The sequence below is a fragment of the Lepisosteus platostomus genome, chromosome 19 (genome assembly GCF_059453375.1).
Source record: "Lepisosteus platostomus isolate fLepPlt1 chromosome 19, fLepPlt1.hap1, whole genome shotgun sequence".
In the NCBI taxonomy this organism is placed as follows: Eukaryota; Metazoa; Chordata; class Actinopteri; order Semionotiformes; family Lepisosteidae; genus Lepisosteus; species Lepisosteus platostomus.
The window spans coordinates 9,415-25,666 of record NC_142629.1 but is presented as its reverse complement, the minus strand read 5'-3'; the positions used below and the strand labels follow the sequence as shown (position 1 = coordinate 25,666).

The following is a 16,252-nucleotide window of genomic DNA, read 5'->3' as shown; positions in this document are numbered from 1 at the left end:
AAGATGGAATCAGTGCTTTTGTATGTGATTTTATTTCATGGGTGCACACATGTAAATAAATCACTTAAATACCGAGCAGTACAATGGTGACTTGGCACACCAGCTGCTCCCTTCAGTGATTTCTTGCTGGTTACAGCTCTGTGGAGACCACATGTCAGCCAGGTTCTCTTGATGGGTGCTTGGCACAGGACCTGCTCTTCTCCCAGGGGAGGAACTGCACTGGATCCTGTGCCAAGAACCCTTGACTAGGGGGTTTTTCTTGGCTCACTGCTGGGTGTTTTCCTGTTGGTTTGTCCTGGACAGGTGCTGCACTGTGTTCATGTTGGGAGTGGAAATGCTGGCTTGACTGTTTCTAAGAAGTGCAGAGGACCTGGTCTGAATCCTTCTCTCCATTTCAGGCTCTATGCTGCTAGAGGAGATGAGCAAGCTTGGGCTTCAGAGGGAGGTTCTTTCATCGCCCAGGAGTGGAGCACAGATGGGGCTGGTCGCGGGGGTCTTTCAGTGAAGGTCCGCTAGAGTTGTGTGCTTGTCTGAAGACTGCAAGTTAAAGGCAGCATCAGAGGATCCAGTCAGGTGAGTGAGGCAAGTTCTCATTTTGAGTACACTGGGTACATGGGGTTTCATTTGAGTACTTTGGGTATATGTTGATTTGTTTAGGTACAGTTGTGGAGATTGCATGTCAAGTTAGATAATTGAGTATATTGGTTAGGCAGCTGTTGGCATGTGCATGGGAGTTGTATAGTACAAACAACTTTTTCTTGCCTAAACGTTTTTACTTTAAATTAACATGAAAGATCCTGTTATCTGAGGAATGTGGAGGAATCTGAAACCCTGCATTTTTAATGAGGAATTGAATATTTGAGAATGTTAACAGTTTTAATTGTCTTGTCTTAAGCTAGCACACCTAGGAGGAGAAGCAAGTGGATTTATGTCCTTGATAAGTATTCAAGAACAATTTAGTTCCTCAAGGTTGAGGGAAGGGAGAGGTTTAACTGGCTGTTTTTGGGAACTTGTGTGGGAATGTTAAATGCTTTAAACAAGGTATTAGAAATGGACTTGAGTTCTGCACTCTGTTTTTACTTTATCACATTTTAGGGTGGTTTTGTTGGTTTGTCCTGAAAAGGTAGTACTGAACATTTATAGTAGTTTAGGTCAAACTGGGTGTTGGAAGTGGAAATGTAGGCTGGACTATTTCTGACTAGTGTTTTTTTTTTTTTTTCTTCAGGTTCTTTGCTGTCAGGGGGATGACCAGGCCTTTGCTGCCAAGAGAAGACCTTCACCAGGACAGGAGCCCAGATGCAGCAGACTGGGTAGCAGGTTCTGTCTGCAAATATCTTGATGAATCTGTTCCCATCCCAGAAGCCAATGGGCAAATCAGAGGATCATTAAAGCTGCTGTAGAAGTTTCTAATGACAGGCAAAAAATGAGGGGGGGGTCTTTTTTTGGGTTAATTGTGGGCTGGAAAGAGGTTCAGGTGCTTTTGATGGTCCAACAGGAGCTGTGAATCTCTGCACACCAGCCTTGTAATGGCTGTTAGGACCTTGGCTTGTAACTCAAGCACCTGAGCCACCTGGCAGGGAGGAGACAGTGACTTTTGGTGCAGGAACAGAGAAAGAGTTCCAAGTTTTGTAACTTGGTAGCTACTTTGCACATTCTTAGCCATTTTGAAAAGCGTTTGAGAGGCGAAGGTCAAGCAATGATTTATTTGCATGGGTGCACACATGTAGATAAATCTTGCCTTGGCTGTAGAGTAAAAGTGAATTAAACCTATTAAGTAGGGATGAATAAAAGGAAAACTAATCCCATCCACTCATTTAGGAAAGGTTTACCTGAGTGTGGCTCTTTTTTTGGTACCTGCACAGAAAGCTCTTGTCATGGGAGAGGATTTTTGTTTTATGTTGTGGCTTTGTAAATACTTTGCCAGAGAATGTTCTCGTGTATTGAGTGTCTTTTTGTCTGTATGGGATGTTAATAAAGTACCAATTTTTTTTTTCTTGTACCACCACCATCAACATAAGTTGCTGTTAATTATATTAAGTACATTGTGCCACTGGATCTGCTTTTTCCTGTAGTTTTTATTTGGACATTTTGCTTCCTAATTGATTGGTTTCACAATTTATTTTTTTTACTACTGGGGAGGTTCAGGTCCTACTTTTTGGGTACATTTGATGTAAGTAGAGGATGTTTATTAGCATTCTTTAGGCATCTAAGCTTTGGTATATATTTTTAGGCATTGACAATGTAAAGCACAGAATTTTAATGGTTTGGGTTTATGAAAGTTATTAGATTTTTGCCCCTGGGTGGTTTGTGCCTTGTTCAGTTGTGTAGAAATGAAAATGTACTTTATTTTCTTTGTAAAGTAGAGGTTTTTAGAATGAAGGTGTCTTTGGTTGTGATTGGCTCGGCTTTGATTTTCTTCAGTTCTCATGTTTTACTTTTGGGTTTTTTTTGTCTAGCTTTGGCTTCATTTTTTTTTGTGTGAACTTTTTTGCAATTACCTTGTCCTAACATGTTATCAACCTTTGTGTTCTTTTGTAGTATGTTTTGTCATCTTTTGTTTTTTGCTTTTGGTTGTAGTTCCCTAGTGTATTGAAGTTGTCGGGTACATTGGTTTTTGTATTAGAAACACTAGTTTAGGATGGGCAAGTGCCTTTGTTTTATATGGCTGGCTGGGGGTAGTTAAGGTTAGCCAGGGTTTCAGATGCCGAAGACCTGAGTGTTTTGGGTTTTTTGTTTGGTTGGCTTTCTCACTATTAGCCAGCCTCATTTTGTTTTTTGTTTTTTTGGCACTGCTCTAGTTCCATGTTATCCTGTTTATGTACCAGTCACTTTAAATAAATCTTTTGCACCAAAACTTGTCATGCTTTCTAAGTTCTTCACCAGAAACCCACCACCATCCAAAACCATCCTAGAAGTTACAACTTTAGACACTTGGGGTTGTAACAGGCACACTGGACAGCCTCTGTGACTAGCAGTACCATCCCCTATAGAGGGAGTTTTTACTCCTACAGTCCTGGAGGGGATTGCACCCTTGTAAGGTGTCATTTCCTCCTTGCTTGTCCCTTTATGCCTTTCTCCATGTGTAGACAAACTCATGCATCTTGGGTAGTAAGGTTTTGCTTTTTACTTTATGCACCCTGCTCAATAGTGTTAGTCCAGTCTGGAGGTAATGTTGGCACTATGGTTTATTTTTTCACTGTTTGTGGTTGCTGCTAATGTCATACTGGTACTTTTCCATCTGGGGTGGTTGACTTTTTTTTTTTACTGATGCTCTCTACAGTGCCTCCCATTAGTAACAATGGATACACTTATTTAAGAGTAAACAAGCAGTTCCAGTGCAACTGAAGTTACACCAATTAAGTCTTCCATTCCCTTCCATGTGAAAATGTCCCAAAAGCAGTTTACTTAAGCTGTCCATTATACAAGGTTTTCTGTATGTGTAGTGAATTTGGGTGCAGCTATTTGTATGTCTTAATGCATTAGTTGATGTCTTTAAAAGACCAAAAGTCTACTGGAAGTATTGCCAAGATGAATCCATTTCATACTGTAGTGATTGAGACTGCATTGCAAAGTAAGTACTATTTTTGTAACATGTTGGTGTGAAATTGTTATAGCTGCAGTAGTTGTAGATTATAGAATAGACCAAGAAAATATAATAGATTTAAGAAAGGAGTTATCAGAATTGTATGGAGTGGTGTAGAGGTTGCCATTTAGGGCAGAGACAACTGCTAGCATTGGTGGCAGTAAAATTATTTATACATTAGGTTTACAGTCTAGCAAATGTAATTGTTACACAATTTTCATCCTTTTAAACTAATTAGATTTTTGGTTAGTGAAGTCTTTTTTTTATAGAGGGCTTGTCTGTCTCTGCAATAGATCTGTTGTGGATGTTACTATAAGTGATTTCTGCCAGCAAGGAAGTATAAATCTATTTACAGTGGTTTAACCATACTGCTCACTGCACCAATGAAGATCAGATGGAATGCCATTCCTTTCCTCATCTACTTGTGCAAGAATGCAATTAACCTACCTCCATATTCTTGGACTGTGGCAGAGAACACATCTCGGAGACAGCCACAAACTGGAGAGAGAATTACATGAGAAGCCCAAATCTGGTTCTGTTCCAGTCGTCCCATGAAGTGTAATGTGTAGAAAAATAAACCGGTGACAAGTACCATGTGTAAGGAGTGTTTATTTTCATGAGCCCTGCATGAAGGAGTCCTTTGGAACCATGATGATGGCTTGGAGAGAAGCAAGAATGTGCACATTGACATTTAATAAGCAATGGTATGCATCATTCATAGGATAAATAAGTTTCACATTAGTTATCACATCATAAACTTGAGTTGGTAGTTAAAGCAACCTTTTCTTCATTTTTAGAAGAACCCAAAAAAGTGTGAAAAGGTCAGGTTGTCCAGATCCTGCCTCTTCAAGTTCAACTGCTTGTAGATGTAATTACATTTCATTAATGAAAACACAATGGTGACATACTGAGTTTATAAAATATGCCACTCCAGTATTCATATATGCCATATGAGATTGGTAGTTATCAAGGTTTTGTTGATTTATTACTCTTCTACTTTTGGTACAGTAGCTTAGCTGCTCAATGTATTCTACAAGAGTTTAGGGGTCTTTTTCTCCAATCCCAGAGGTTAGTGTGATTTGGGTCAGTCCAGTACAGAGTGTAATGACCTTTACAATTATAATCTATTTCATTAATTATATCCCAGTTTTTTCCAAGTACCATGTTAACCATAAAAATGCCAACTTTGTAGGTTTTGAATTGTAAGTGCATGGTTTAGCTAAAGAGACACCTTAATTTGTGGTTTTGTTTTTAACACTTTTTATTCTTAAAACCTTTAATAATTTATCACATTATGAAATAAATCCTCTTCATTTATATAGACCTGTTTGGAAGTGTCCACCAATTAAGTCAGTAGAAACTTTAACGTGCGAGTAGGTTATTGCAAAAAAGGTAGTAGATTACTACTGGTTAATAAATATAAAATAACAAATACTTTGCTCAACAAAAGGTTTGTAGTAGGAGCCAAGTGTATTTAATCTAAGTACCCCTTTTCTAAAATAAACTTTGTTAGAAAAAAAGATTTACAAAAGTAAGGAAATAGTACTCACCACTTACCACTCTCCTCAGCTCCTGGACTCTTGAATGAAAACAGAGGCACAGGGAGTCTGCTCTTTTATCCTCTGAGCTGGGCTGGCTCCTCCCCCTCAGAATGTACCAAGTCCAGTGAGGGGTGAAACCTTCACAACTGTATATAGTGGCTGGCTGAATTAAATCAACAGTTATACAAACTCCATATAATACATCTATTCATTTGAAGATGGATAATGAATTTCTCATTTTGGGGTTAAATAAAGTGCGACTGATTGAATCCTATGTGGGAAGCTATTCATTGATGATTATTGTTTGCACTTTTGAGCCTCTTTGTGTTTTTTGATCAAGAGATTTATACAGATGTAGGCATTCAAAGTGCATGTTTAAACCTGGTTAATATGGAATCTTAATATCGAATTTTAAAACAAAAGGGTAATTTTGGTAGCTGAGCATAAAAAAAAAACAGGAGAATAAATCTTTGAACATCATATCATCATAAATTATATTGATTTAGTAATATAAACATACTTAATGCCTAAGACTGATAGAGGTAGCTTAAATAAAAAGTACACAGAAGGATTGCACTTTACAAACATTATGCATCAAAGACTCACTTTATGTGGTTAAGTTTTGATGTGCTCTTTCTGATTATGTTAAATGTAAAACATTATTAAGATTAAAATATTATGGATTCTTTTAAAAAGCATATAAATCTTCTCTATGACTCCTTGCATTATTCCAATAAAATACATGTACTTTTTAGAATCCACTGAATGAGGTAAGATTACTTTACTAGCCATATACAATTATAAAAGAATTTGTCTTTTTCACATAAGCCAAACTTGCTGTCCATGAGGTACAGAGAGGTCTGGGGCCCATTATACAGCACCCCTGGAGCAATTGGCCTTGCTTAGGGGCCCAATGGAGAAAAAGCCCTCTGACAGCTGTGGGATTTGAACCAGCAACCTTCCAGCCACAGGTGCAAATCCTTAGCCACAGAGCCACCAAACTTTCCTCATGGGATTATGAAATGGAAATATGTAGTAAAAGAAATTAGTAATCACATGAATGGATCAAAATATTAAAGATTTATGTAACTGATTGTATAACTGTAGTCTGTTTTCTTTGAAAATGTTTATTTTGTGACTCATTCAGTCCTGATTACTTTTGGAACAGTTTGACCTGTCTGTTTCAGCAGCAGTTCCAAGTGCTCTGTTGGTGCAGTGGGTTTAGCTGTGTGGTCCTCTCACCCCCCCCCTAGGAGATCTGGGTTCAATTCCTGCTTAGGGCTCAAGGTTTTTTTTCTAATAAACAAAGTCTACTTTTTAAAAACATGAAATAGTAAATATGTATAGTATATTAAGATTTTTATATAACTATAGACTTTTATATAACTATCTAGTCAAACAAATCTTTAGGAATGAAAAACAGGTAGAGCACGCTACATTATGTGTGCTGTCGGGTGCTGGATAGCTCAATGGGTTAGAGTATAGTATTAATGAGCTCAAGGTTGTGGGTTCAATTCCTGCATGGGCCATGAAATCCCATTTTCCATGGGGTGGTGTGGTGGCTCTATGGCTAAGGATCTGAGAGTGGCTGGTAGGTTGCTGGTTAGTATCCCACAGCTGGCACAGGAATCCTATTTCATTGGGCTCCTGAGTGAGGCCCTTTACCCCAAATGCTCCAGGGGTGCTGTTCAAATGGCTGACCCTGCAGTCTGACCCCAAGCTTCTCTCCCTGTATGTGTGTCTCATACACAGGGTATGTGGAAAGACAAATTCCTAATATCATAAAAATATATATGGCCAATAAAGTGTTATTATCTATTGTCCTTTACCTCTATAGGGACACAAAAAGTTTTAAAAGTTAAAAGTCCAAAACATCAATTTGTGATATTTTTGGCTGCTTAGTTACGTGATTCCATATTAATATAATTAAGTGGTATTAATTCAATGCCATTATTTATAACAGCAAGTGGCATTTACTATGTATTCTTTGAAAAGGATAAAAATAATTTCACATGTATATAAACTATAGTGTTAGAAGCAGCATGTTTAAACTTTTGTATATCCCACTGTAATTTACCAATTTAAAGATTTTGATGCCTAAAAAGATGTATGAAGAAGGTGGAATACTGTTGTGTACATTATTTATATATTATGTTTTATTTTTACTTTCTGCCATAAAATTATATATTTGGATTTTCTCTTTGTCGATGTAAACCTGAAAGAGGCACATTATGTTCACACCCTACAGTATAATAATAAACTATTTGTATATATCCAACTAAGCAATCTTGTTTTTATTCTATCTACTTACTTTTAAGTACTTTGATATTTAACATGCTGTCATATACAGTATACAATTCAATTTCTATAACTGGCAAAGATTTGTTCCTTACCTTTGACTTGGATTTAAACTCAGGCGTTTTCTGGTGACTGTCCAAATATTCCACAAAGAAGTGCAGTCCCACAACTGAGTGTTTGTAAAAAGTTGCAGCACCCAGCAGATGCTGAACCTTTTAAGTACTCCTGCATTATAACCTGTGTCTTCTGAATGGCTGGATCTGGAGATGGGCTGGCTAATACTTGTTTAGTCATCGGAATCAGGTGTGTCGCATTATGAACAATAGGGCTTTGCTAATTGACCATTTCGAGGGCATGTGGGGATAGGTTCTTGATGAATTAGCCACACCTCTGAGTTAATGATGAGGGGTTTAATAACACAGCCTTGGAGACTAGTAGTCAGTCTGCTTCTGGCTCCTGGATGGGTAGGAGCTCCTGGCTTGCAGCTGTGTTAGCCCAAAGACTGCTATGGAAGGTGAGTGGTTTTGATGTTTGTTGGGTTTGGGTGGTAATTTGAAGAAGGTTGTAGGTTGAAGTTGTTGCCAGTTGAAGTTTTTGAAGGTGTTTAGAATATTTTTGTACTGTGAGTTTGGGAAGGGTTGTATGTGATGGGTGGAAAGGTAACATATTTAGTTGAAACTTGACTGTCTTCTAAAGACTGTCCAAATGTTCCACAAAGTAGTGCAGTCCCACAACTGTTTGTAAAAAAAATAAATAAAAAATTGTTACCCAGCAGATCCTGAACCTCTAAGTAGCCCCCACATTATCACCGGTGCATTTTGAATGGCTGGATCTGTAGATGGGCTGGCTAATACTTGTTTAGTCATTGGAAACAGGTGTGTGTCACATTATGAACAATAGGGCTTTGCAAATTGACCATTTTGAGGACATGTTGTGGTAGGTTCCTGGTGAATTAGCCACACTTCTGAGTTAATGATGAGGGTTTTAAAAACGCAGCCTTGGGTCTAGTAGTCAGTCTGTTTCTGGTTCCTGTAGGGGTAGGAGGTCTTGGCTTGCAGCTGTGTTAGCCGAAAGACTGAGAAAGGTAGGTGTTTTTTATGCTTTTTTTGGGGGGGGGGGGGTAATATTTGTGCAATGTGGGTTTGGGAAGGTTTGTGGTACTTGTTGAGTTTAATGGTACTATAATCAGTTGAAACTAGAGTTTTTTTTTTCTGGAGATATGGAAGAAAAGTTACTTTAGTTTATTTTAGTGTGTTCTGAAATCTGATGTTTATTCTTGTGAGGGTTATGTTCTTTGAATTGAAATGTTTTCAGCCATGGGTTGTGTTCTATAAGGTTCTTTGTAAATGGGTTTTCCAAAGGGTGGTAGGATTTCAAAGGATTTAAACCTGTTTGGACCTGAATTTGTTAATTTTCATTGGTTTTTGTAAGCAGTCAAGGCTATAGGACATTACATTCTTGGATGATTGTTTTCAAAAAGGTGGCAGGTAAGAGAATGTAAATTGAGTTGGCAAATAGGTAGTATTTTAGATCCGGTTCAGTGTTTAGGCAAGCGTTGAGTTGGGGAAATTGAGATATGTGTTTGTGGTGTGTAACTCCTTTTTGTTGTATGCCTAAACTGTTTTGATGGGAAGTTGACATTTGGAATAATTACACAATGGTTTTTCCTTTTTAGATGGGAGAAGGAGTTAAAGGGTTAGGGACTAATTTGGTCAAGTGTTTTGTTATGTGTGGTATTTAAAGCTTATTGAATTGTGAAGGTTGTACTGGAGGTTCAGTATGTTGCTGTTGGTGTATTTTGTGGATCTAATGTTTAAGTGACTGGAATAATGAAGGAGAGTCAATTTTGACTTTGTGGGTTTTGGAATGGTGATGGAAATAACCTGGGTGCCAATGTGAAGTTTGTGCGTTACACACGATGCTCTACTTGGGCAACTTAAAAAGATAGTATGAATACTATTGATGTGAAAGTGAGGAGGAGCTTCAGGTTGGCTGCACTGAGCTTTTTGGATAATGTTGAATGTGGTGTTTTTTTTTTTAAAGGTTAGGAGTTATCCTTTTTTTTATGCTTAAATATGAGTATTTTTAAACATGCTTAGATGTTTATGGTTGTTTTGAGCTTTCAGTTTTGTCATTTTAGCTGATTTGGAAATTAGTCTATTTTGCTTTTTTTAATATGAATGTTTTTGGTAACATTGTTTAGATTAGTACTCTGAATTTGTGGTATGCTGATTTACAGTGAGGGTGGTTGTGAATGATGAGGCCATGTTGGATTCAGAGAAGAGTTGGAGCTTCACTTATTTTCAATGGCTATAATGTTATTGGTTCTAGTGGACATTGAAGATGTTCTGTTATGATTTGGCTGAATGATATCTGAAGTAACTTTGTTTTGAACAATTGTTTTCCTGGTGGTAAGCTCTTTGGCTAATTGCACCATTCACACCTTTTTGAGTCATTGAAAGTAAAGCCCTGTATATATTTGGATGTTTAATGATACCCTTATTACACTAACAATTTATGTTGATGGTTGTTATGGTTTGTTATTAGGTGAATGTGCTGGTTATGTTCTTTTTGACTTTTGGAATTAAGTCAAAGTTTTAATTTTTAATGTGAATAGCCTGTTTTGGTTGTGTGTTATGTTGGAACTTTGCAATTTTCATGTTTTGGAATTTCTATTGCTTTGTATTGTATTTTTTTGAGAGTCATGCAATACAATGTAGAACTGAAATTGGAGCATTTATTTGCTCTACGATTGTGGAGGTAGTTTGTTTTTTCTTGATGGAAGTGTGCACAATTACATTAGTTTAGCAAGGGGTATTGTGCAGGAAGGGAGGTGTTAGTTTTGGGGGTCGGTTTGTTTCGATTTGTACAGATGCAGCCATTCAAAACGAGCTGGGTATGCTGTGGTACAACGCGGTGGGCGTGTTGCATCAAAACGCGCAATTTCGTGTCATACTGCAATTGACTGTATGCAAATTAGATTGTTAATAGTACCCGGAATCACCTTGTAAAACCACCAGGTGGAGCTCATAAAGCTTAACCTTGCATGTCCAGCATTTGAGCTGTCACCAGAAATTGCCAGTTTTGAATCCCGATCACTGCTGAGGGACAATCTTTATTCAATTAAGAATTTAAGTTGTATATTCTTTAGACTTTAAACTGTATTACAGCATGTTAATCATCCAACATTAAAAAGGGTATATTTGATGAAAGCAAGATTGCTCAGTTGGACAAAAGCACACAACCTACCTTTATCATAAATATTTTATGCATCAGTATTTACTGAAGATATTACTAATAGTATTAATGAATGTAGTTTTTTTCAGTTCTGATATTCTATTCGTGGGATGCTACTCTTGACTTCCGAGCCTGTGAGCGGGTCAGTCTGTCATGCCATCCCGACATACACTTCTGAATACTTGGCTTTCTTTGGGTTGTCTCTCCTGGCTTCCGTGATTGAATGTTGAGCTGGCTTTCCTATTCTTATTGCCGGATATCACTCCGGACATCCGTGTCTGTGAGCGGGCTCCTTGCCTGGCTCTCCTTGGGTTGTTCATTCCGATATCAGTGATAGAATGTTGAACATGTTTTGCCCAGTCTGTGTTTTTTTTTCTTGTTTTTTGCTTGGTGTTGATTTTTCACTTCCCGGTTTCCCCTTCTTTATGGTCTCCCAGGTTTAATTCTGTTGTGGTTTGTGCTTTTTTTTTTTTTTTTTTTTTGGCAAGTCTCTGGAGCTCTACCTGACCCCCCCCCTTCCTCTACCCAATAAAGTTTTAATACCCTGGAGGAGGGGGCAGCTCTCAGCCGTGGACTCCTGGAGGTTTCCCTTCTGTTAAATGAGGTTTTTCCTCCCCCAAGTGCTATGCAGCTCACTTATTTGTTTGGACGTTAGGAGCCACCCATTAAGGGTCCCGCCCCCTGCAGGGTGCTCCTACTGTCTTGTCCCTAGTTTCCTGTGCTTTGCTCTCCTTCCGGTGTCTCTCTCTCCTGGGGGCTATATATTTCTGGGTAACTTATTCTCCTTTGCTCAGCATTGATGTTTGGAAATCCTGAGACCCCGCCTAGCACCAGGTCGCTGCTCCGTCCGTGGCCTGAGGGCATAGGTGTCACGCCCAGTACACCTAGAGGGCGCTCTACTTTCCTCCTGTTCCTAGTTCCATGTGATTTATTCTTGTCTTTTTGTGTAGCCTATTTATTTCCTGCTTCTGCTCTGCTACTCACTCAGCATTGACGTTTGGATGTCCTGAAATCCACCTAGCACCAGGTTGCCCCACCTGTTGCATGTTTTAACTTTGTCCTGGGCTCCCATGCACTCTGATCTCCCTGGCTCCGAGCTCCCACCACCTCTGGTCTGGGTTTCCCTATGTGTTAATTGTTTCCCCTGTTCCATTAGGGTTTATTTTTGTTGTTTGATTTTGTCTGTTCTGCCTTTTTTTGTGTTGCTCCTCCGGAGCCCAGTCCAGCCCCCCCTTCCTCTACTCAATAAAGGTTTTTTTTTTTTTTTTTTTACCTGAAGGAGGGGGCAGTTCTCAGCCGTGAACTGCTGGAGGTTTCCTTTCAGTTAAATGAGGTTTTTCCTCTCCCCAGTGCTGTGCAGCTCACTTATTTGTATGGACGTTAGGAGCTACCCATGAAGGGGGGGGGGGTGTACTGTCACGCCCTCTGCAGGATGCTCCTACTGTCTTGTCCCTAGTTTCCTGTGCTTTGCTCTCCTTCCGTTGTCTCTCTCTCTCTCGCAGGGGCTATATATTTCTGGGTAACTTCGCTCAGCATTGATGTTCGGATATCCTGAGACCCCGCCTAGCACCAGGTCGCTGCTCCGTCCGTGGCCTGAGGGCATAGCTGTCACACCCAGTACACCTAGATGGCGCTCTACTTTCCTCCTGTTCCTAGTTCCCTGTGATTATTCTTGTCTTGTTGTGTAGCCCATTTATTTCCTGCTTCTGCTCTGCTACTCACTCAGCATTGACATTTGGATGTCCTGAAATCTGCCTAGCACCAGGTCGCCCCACATCCGCTAACTGAGAGCATAGGTTTCTATACGGCATTTCCTGAACAGCTGAGCCCAGGCTAACCCCCGTCTTGCTCCTACGCATGGGGTCTTTTTGCTCTCCTGCCATTCCATGGTTCGTCCTTTCCGACATCCGTGACAAAAGGTTTCTATATGCCAATCCAGAACTCTTTGCACTGCTGAGCCCGGGCTAACTCCCTGTTCGGCCTCTTTGCATGGGGTCTTTTTCTGCTCTCCTGCTATTTTATGGTTCTAAAAAACTTTTCTAAAAATTTAAAAAAAGATTACATTGGCATGCCTGTAGCTTTTTCACGAAACCTCCTTGAGTTACGAAAACACTGGCTGTGTGTACAAAGTACATTGTGACTGTTTTCACAGCCTTCACTGTCATTTTTAAGCCATTTTTTTACCACGCTGAATTATTCTTCTGTCCATATCTTTGGAAGGGAAGTGCAGAAAGCCTTCAAACAAATGCATTTTAAAGACCACGACTTGTGAAAGTGTTCACAGCCTCCAGGTAAAACATCAGTGAGCTAATTCTTTTTTTAAAACCTCTTTTTTAAAAAAAAGTTTTTCATTAATGCTTAATTATGCACTAACTGGAACCTGGGGGGCCGCTGTGTACACACATTCACAATGTGAGAAATACTGCTCAATACGGCTTTGTGGAAAAATTCCTATATCACCATAGGAAGCAGAACAGCGCAGCCTCCAATTACCAAGACTGTAAGCACGGGAATTTAGCTTTGTTTGATTTCTGAAACCCTTTATTTATGTCCTGTTTTCATTCAGGTAAGGGTAAACTATATACACAATACTGCTGACAGCAGGAAAATTCAAATTGTTACTCGGCAGCTTATTAGCAGCTGCACAATGCTGCAAGTAAGTGTTTTATACTTTCCAAGTCATGCTTTGTGTTGTGAAACTTTTTTTTGAAGATGACACTACAGGTAATACTGGAATAGGGGGTCTTCATGACTCAATAGCATTTACACACCAGACAGCCCCCCTCACGTTATACAACCTTGCTTTGGGTTGAGAAACTGTTTTTTTTTTTTTTTTTTTTTTTAAGAGAACACTGCAGGTAATACACTGGGATGGGGAGTGCTTCCAGTAATTTCTGGGTTTCCTGTGTCTTATTTCAGTTTCACATTGGTTCTGAAAGTTAACAGTTTTGTAAGACATACTGCGTTTTGGGAGTATTGAAACTGTTACTTGGCTTTCTTTGTGAGGGGAGTTATCCTGAGAAAAGATACTTTTCATTACTGTTTTCAAATATAGCTATTATGCTGTGCAGTGTGGGGTAGCGGTTTACTTATCAATAGTGCCTGGAATCTAAAACCATTAAAAGGGTTATGAACAACAGGAGGCCATTCACTCAATCTAGCTAATGTAATACTTAATTTTAATCTGAGGACCCTTTTCTGTTTTTTTTTTTTTTTTTTTTTTTAAAGAAGCTCAAGTTAAATGATCAAAAACAGTTGGACAGATGTTGAAGTTGACCCACAACTGGCTAAATGTCACTGAAGTCACTAGGGACTTGTGTGGAGGGGGGGGGGAGATTTTAGGACCTTATGCGGTGCTTAGAGAATAGGTGTCCAGAAATCCATAGGACGAAAGACAGAATACGAGGTTGAATGGGCAGGCTAGGTCGGGTTTCCAGTAGTTAAGTCGGTACGGTGTCCAAATCAAAAAGCTGCGAAACAGAAATGAAGACAAAGCCGGGGACAGAGCAATCGGATATCCAGTAGTCAGGTCTGTGAGGTATCCAAATCCAAAAGCTGTGAGACAAAAATGAAGACGTTGCTGAAGACAAAACGGGGTCGGTATCCAGAAGTCAGTTCAGTAAGGTAAGCGCACAAGAGAAAGGCTAAGACATCTCAACAGTGAGCGAGGGTTTAAATGGGAAAGAGGGTGTGAGCAGTGCTAATTGCTCAACTAGGGTGCAGGTGTTGATGCGGAGAGGTGCACGCGGGAGTGCGGTTCGTGACAGTACCCCCCCCCCCGCTCACGGGCGGCTCTGGATGCCGTAGACTGACGGAAGATCCTGATGAGGGACTTATCCAGGATGTCCCGTTCTGGAATCCACGATCTGTCCTTGGGACTTTATCCTTCCCAGTCTATTAGGTACTGGCACTGCCCCCAGTGCCAAGGTGGAAGTGCCATTGATGAGATGGCCGAGGTTGGGGTCTAGAGAGGGGAGACGGTGATAAGGCTTAAAAAGAGAAACGTGGAAGGTTGGGTGGATTCGAAGGGTAGGGGGGAGAGCAAGACAAAAGCTAACCGGGGTGATCCTGGAAACAACCCAGAAAGGGCCGACAAAATGGGGTCCCAACTTGACAGAGGGTTGGCGTAATGGAATGTTCTTGGTTGATAACCAGACAAGTTGTCCCCTTTGGAGCCTGGGAAAGGGTCTTCTGTGCTTGTTTTCCAGAGTTAAGAGAAGACGTATATTGACAGATGGAGGGAATATCCGAGTCAGTCGGGGCTGCTATTCAGGAGGAGTGAGGGTTGATACCCCAAGGAGCAGAGGAAGGGTGAGACGCCGGTGGAGGAGGAGTAGAGGGAGTTATGGGCGTATTCGACCCAAGGTAGCAGAGAGTTCCAGACATCCTGGGATGGGGAAACGTAAGCTCGCAGGTAGGTTAAAAGCTCCTGCCTCAGATGCTCGGTCTGGCCGTTAGCGTCGGGATGATAGCCGGTGGCGAGGGAGTCGGAGGTCCCTAGAGCCTTGCAGAAAGCTTTCCAAAAGTGGAACGTAAACTGAGGGCCTCTGCCAGAGACTATATCAGTCGGTATGCCGTGGAGTCTGAAGACCTGATGAACGAAAACGTCCGCCATCTTCTGGGCAGTGGGTAACGAGGTAAGGGGAACAAACTGGGCGGCTTTGGAAAATCTATCAACAACGACAAGAATGACAGACTTGCCTTTACTTAACAGGAGATCAGCAAGGAAATCCACGGCGACGTGAGACCAGGGATGCTTGGGGATAGGGAGAGGTTGAAGGAGACCAGCTCTTCTGAGACAAGGTGTCTTGATCGTGGCACAAGTGGAACAAGCCTTAACAGTCGGTGACATCAGTCTCGAGGGAGGACCACCAGAAGTGAGAGGAGACGGTGCGTCGAACCCCCAGATGACCGGCAACGCGAGAGTCATGGCCCCAGCGGAGAATGTCGGAGCAGACCTGGTCAGCAACGAAAAGCTTATCCGGAGGGCACTGGGGGGGGAGTACGGGCTGGTTGGACAGTGAGTGTCGTACGAGGTTCTCAATGTTGCAGCGGATGGCGTCAATCTTATGAGGAGGGATAATGGGTTTAAGGGGTTTCTCAGTCAGGAAGATCATGCAGGTAGGAAAGGGCGTCAGCCTTGACATTCTAAGAGCCAGCAGTGTAAGTGATGAGAGAGTCAAATCGAGTGAAGAACAGGGACCACCAGGCTTGTCGGGGATTGAGTCGCCTTGCCAACTGGAGGTAGGTCAGATTCTTGTGATGGGTGAGGATGGTGAAGGGATGCAGGGCCCCCTCCAGCCAGTGTCTCCACTCTTCGAGAGCGAGTTTAATGGAGAGTAGCTCCCTGTCACCCAGAGAATTCATCTCGGTGGGAGACAATCTTCGGGAGAAAGGCACAGTGGTGAAGAGCGCCCCTGTCCCCATGACGTTGGGACAGGATAGCTCTGACTCTGTGAGAGGAGGCATCAACTTCCAGGACTAAAGGCAGAGAGGGGTCAGGGTGGTGGAGGAGTGGAGCAGAGGTGAAAAGGTGATGAAAGGTGCTTCAGGAGTCCATTTTGCCATGCTTGGAGCCCTTGCGGTCAAGGAG

The 16,252-nt window shown here is 41.1% G+C and overlaps 1 long non-coding RNA gene across 3 annotated transcripts in view; it reads left to right on the top strand.

Moving 5' to 3' along the window:
* The window catches only part of LOC148644711 (uncharacterized), a 44,450-nt gene extending 41,596 nt beyond the window's left edge, over positions 1-2,854 (top strand). For all 3 annotated transcript variants that reach the window (XR_015928585.1, XR_015928586.1, XR_015928587.1), the window contains 2 exons: positions 399-573; positions 1,226-2,854. This is a non-coding gene — a long non-coding RNA (uncharacterized LOC148644711). The remainder of the gene's footprint in view (positions 1-398; positions 574-1,225) is intronic.
* Positions 2,855-16,252: the final 13,398 nt, after the last annotated feature.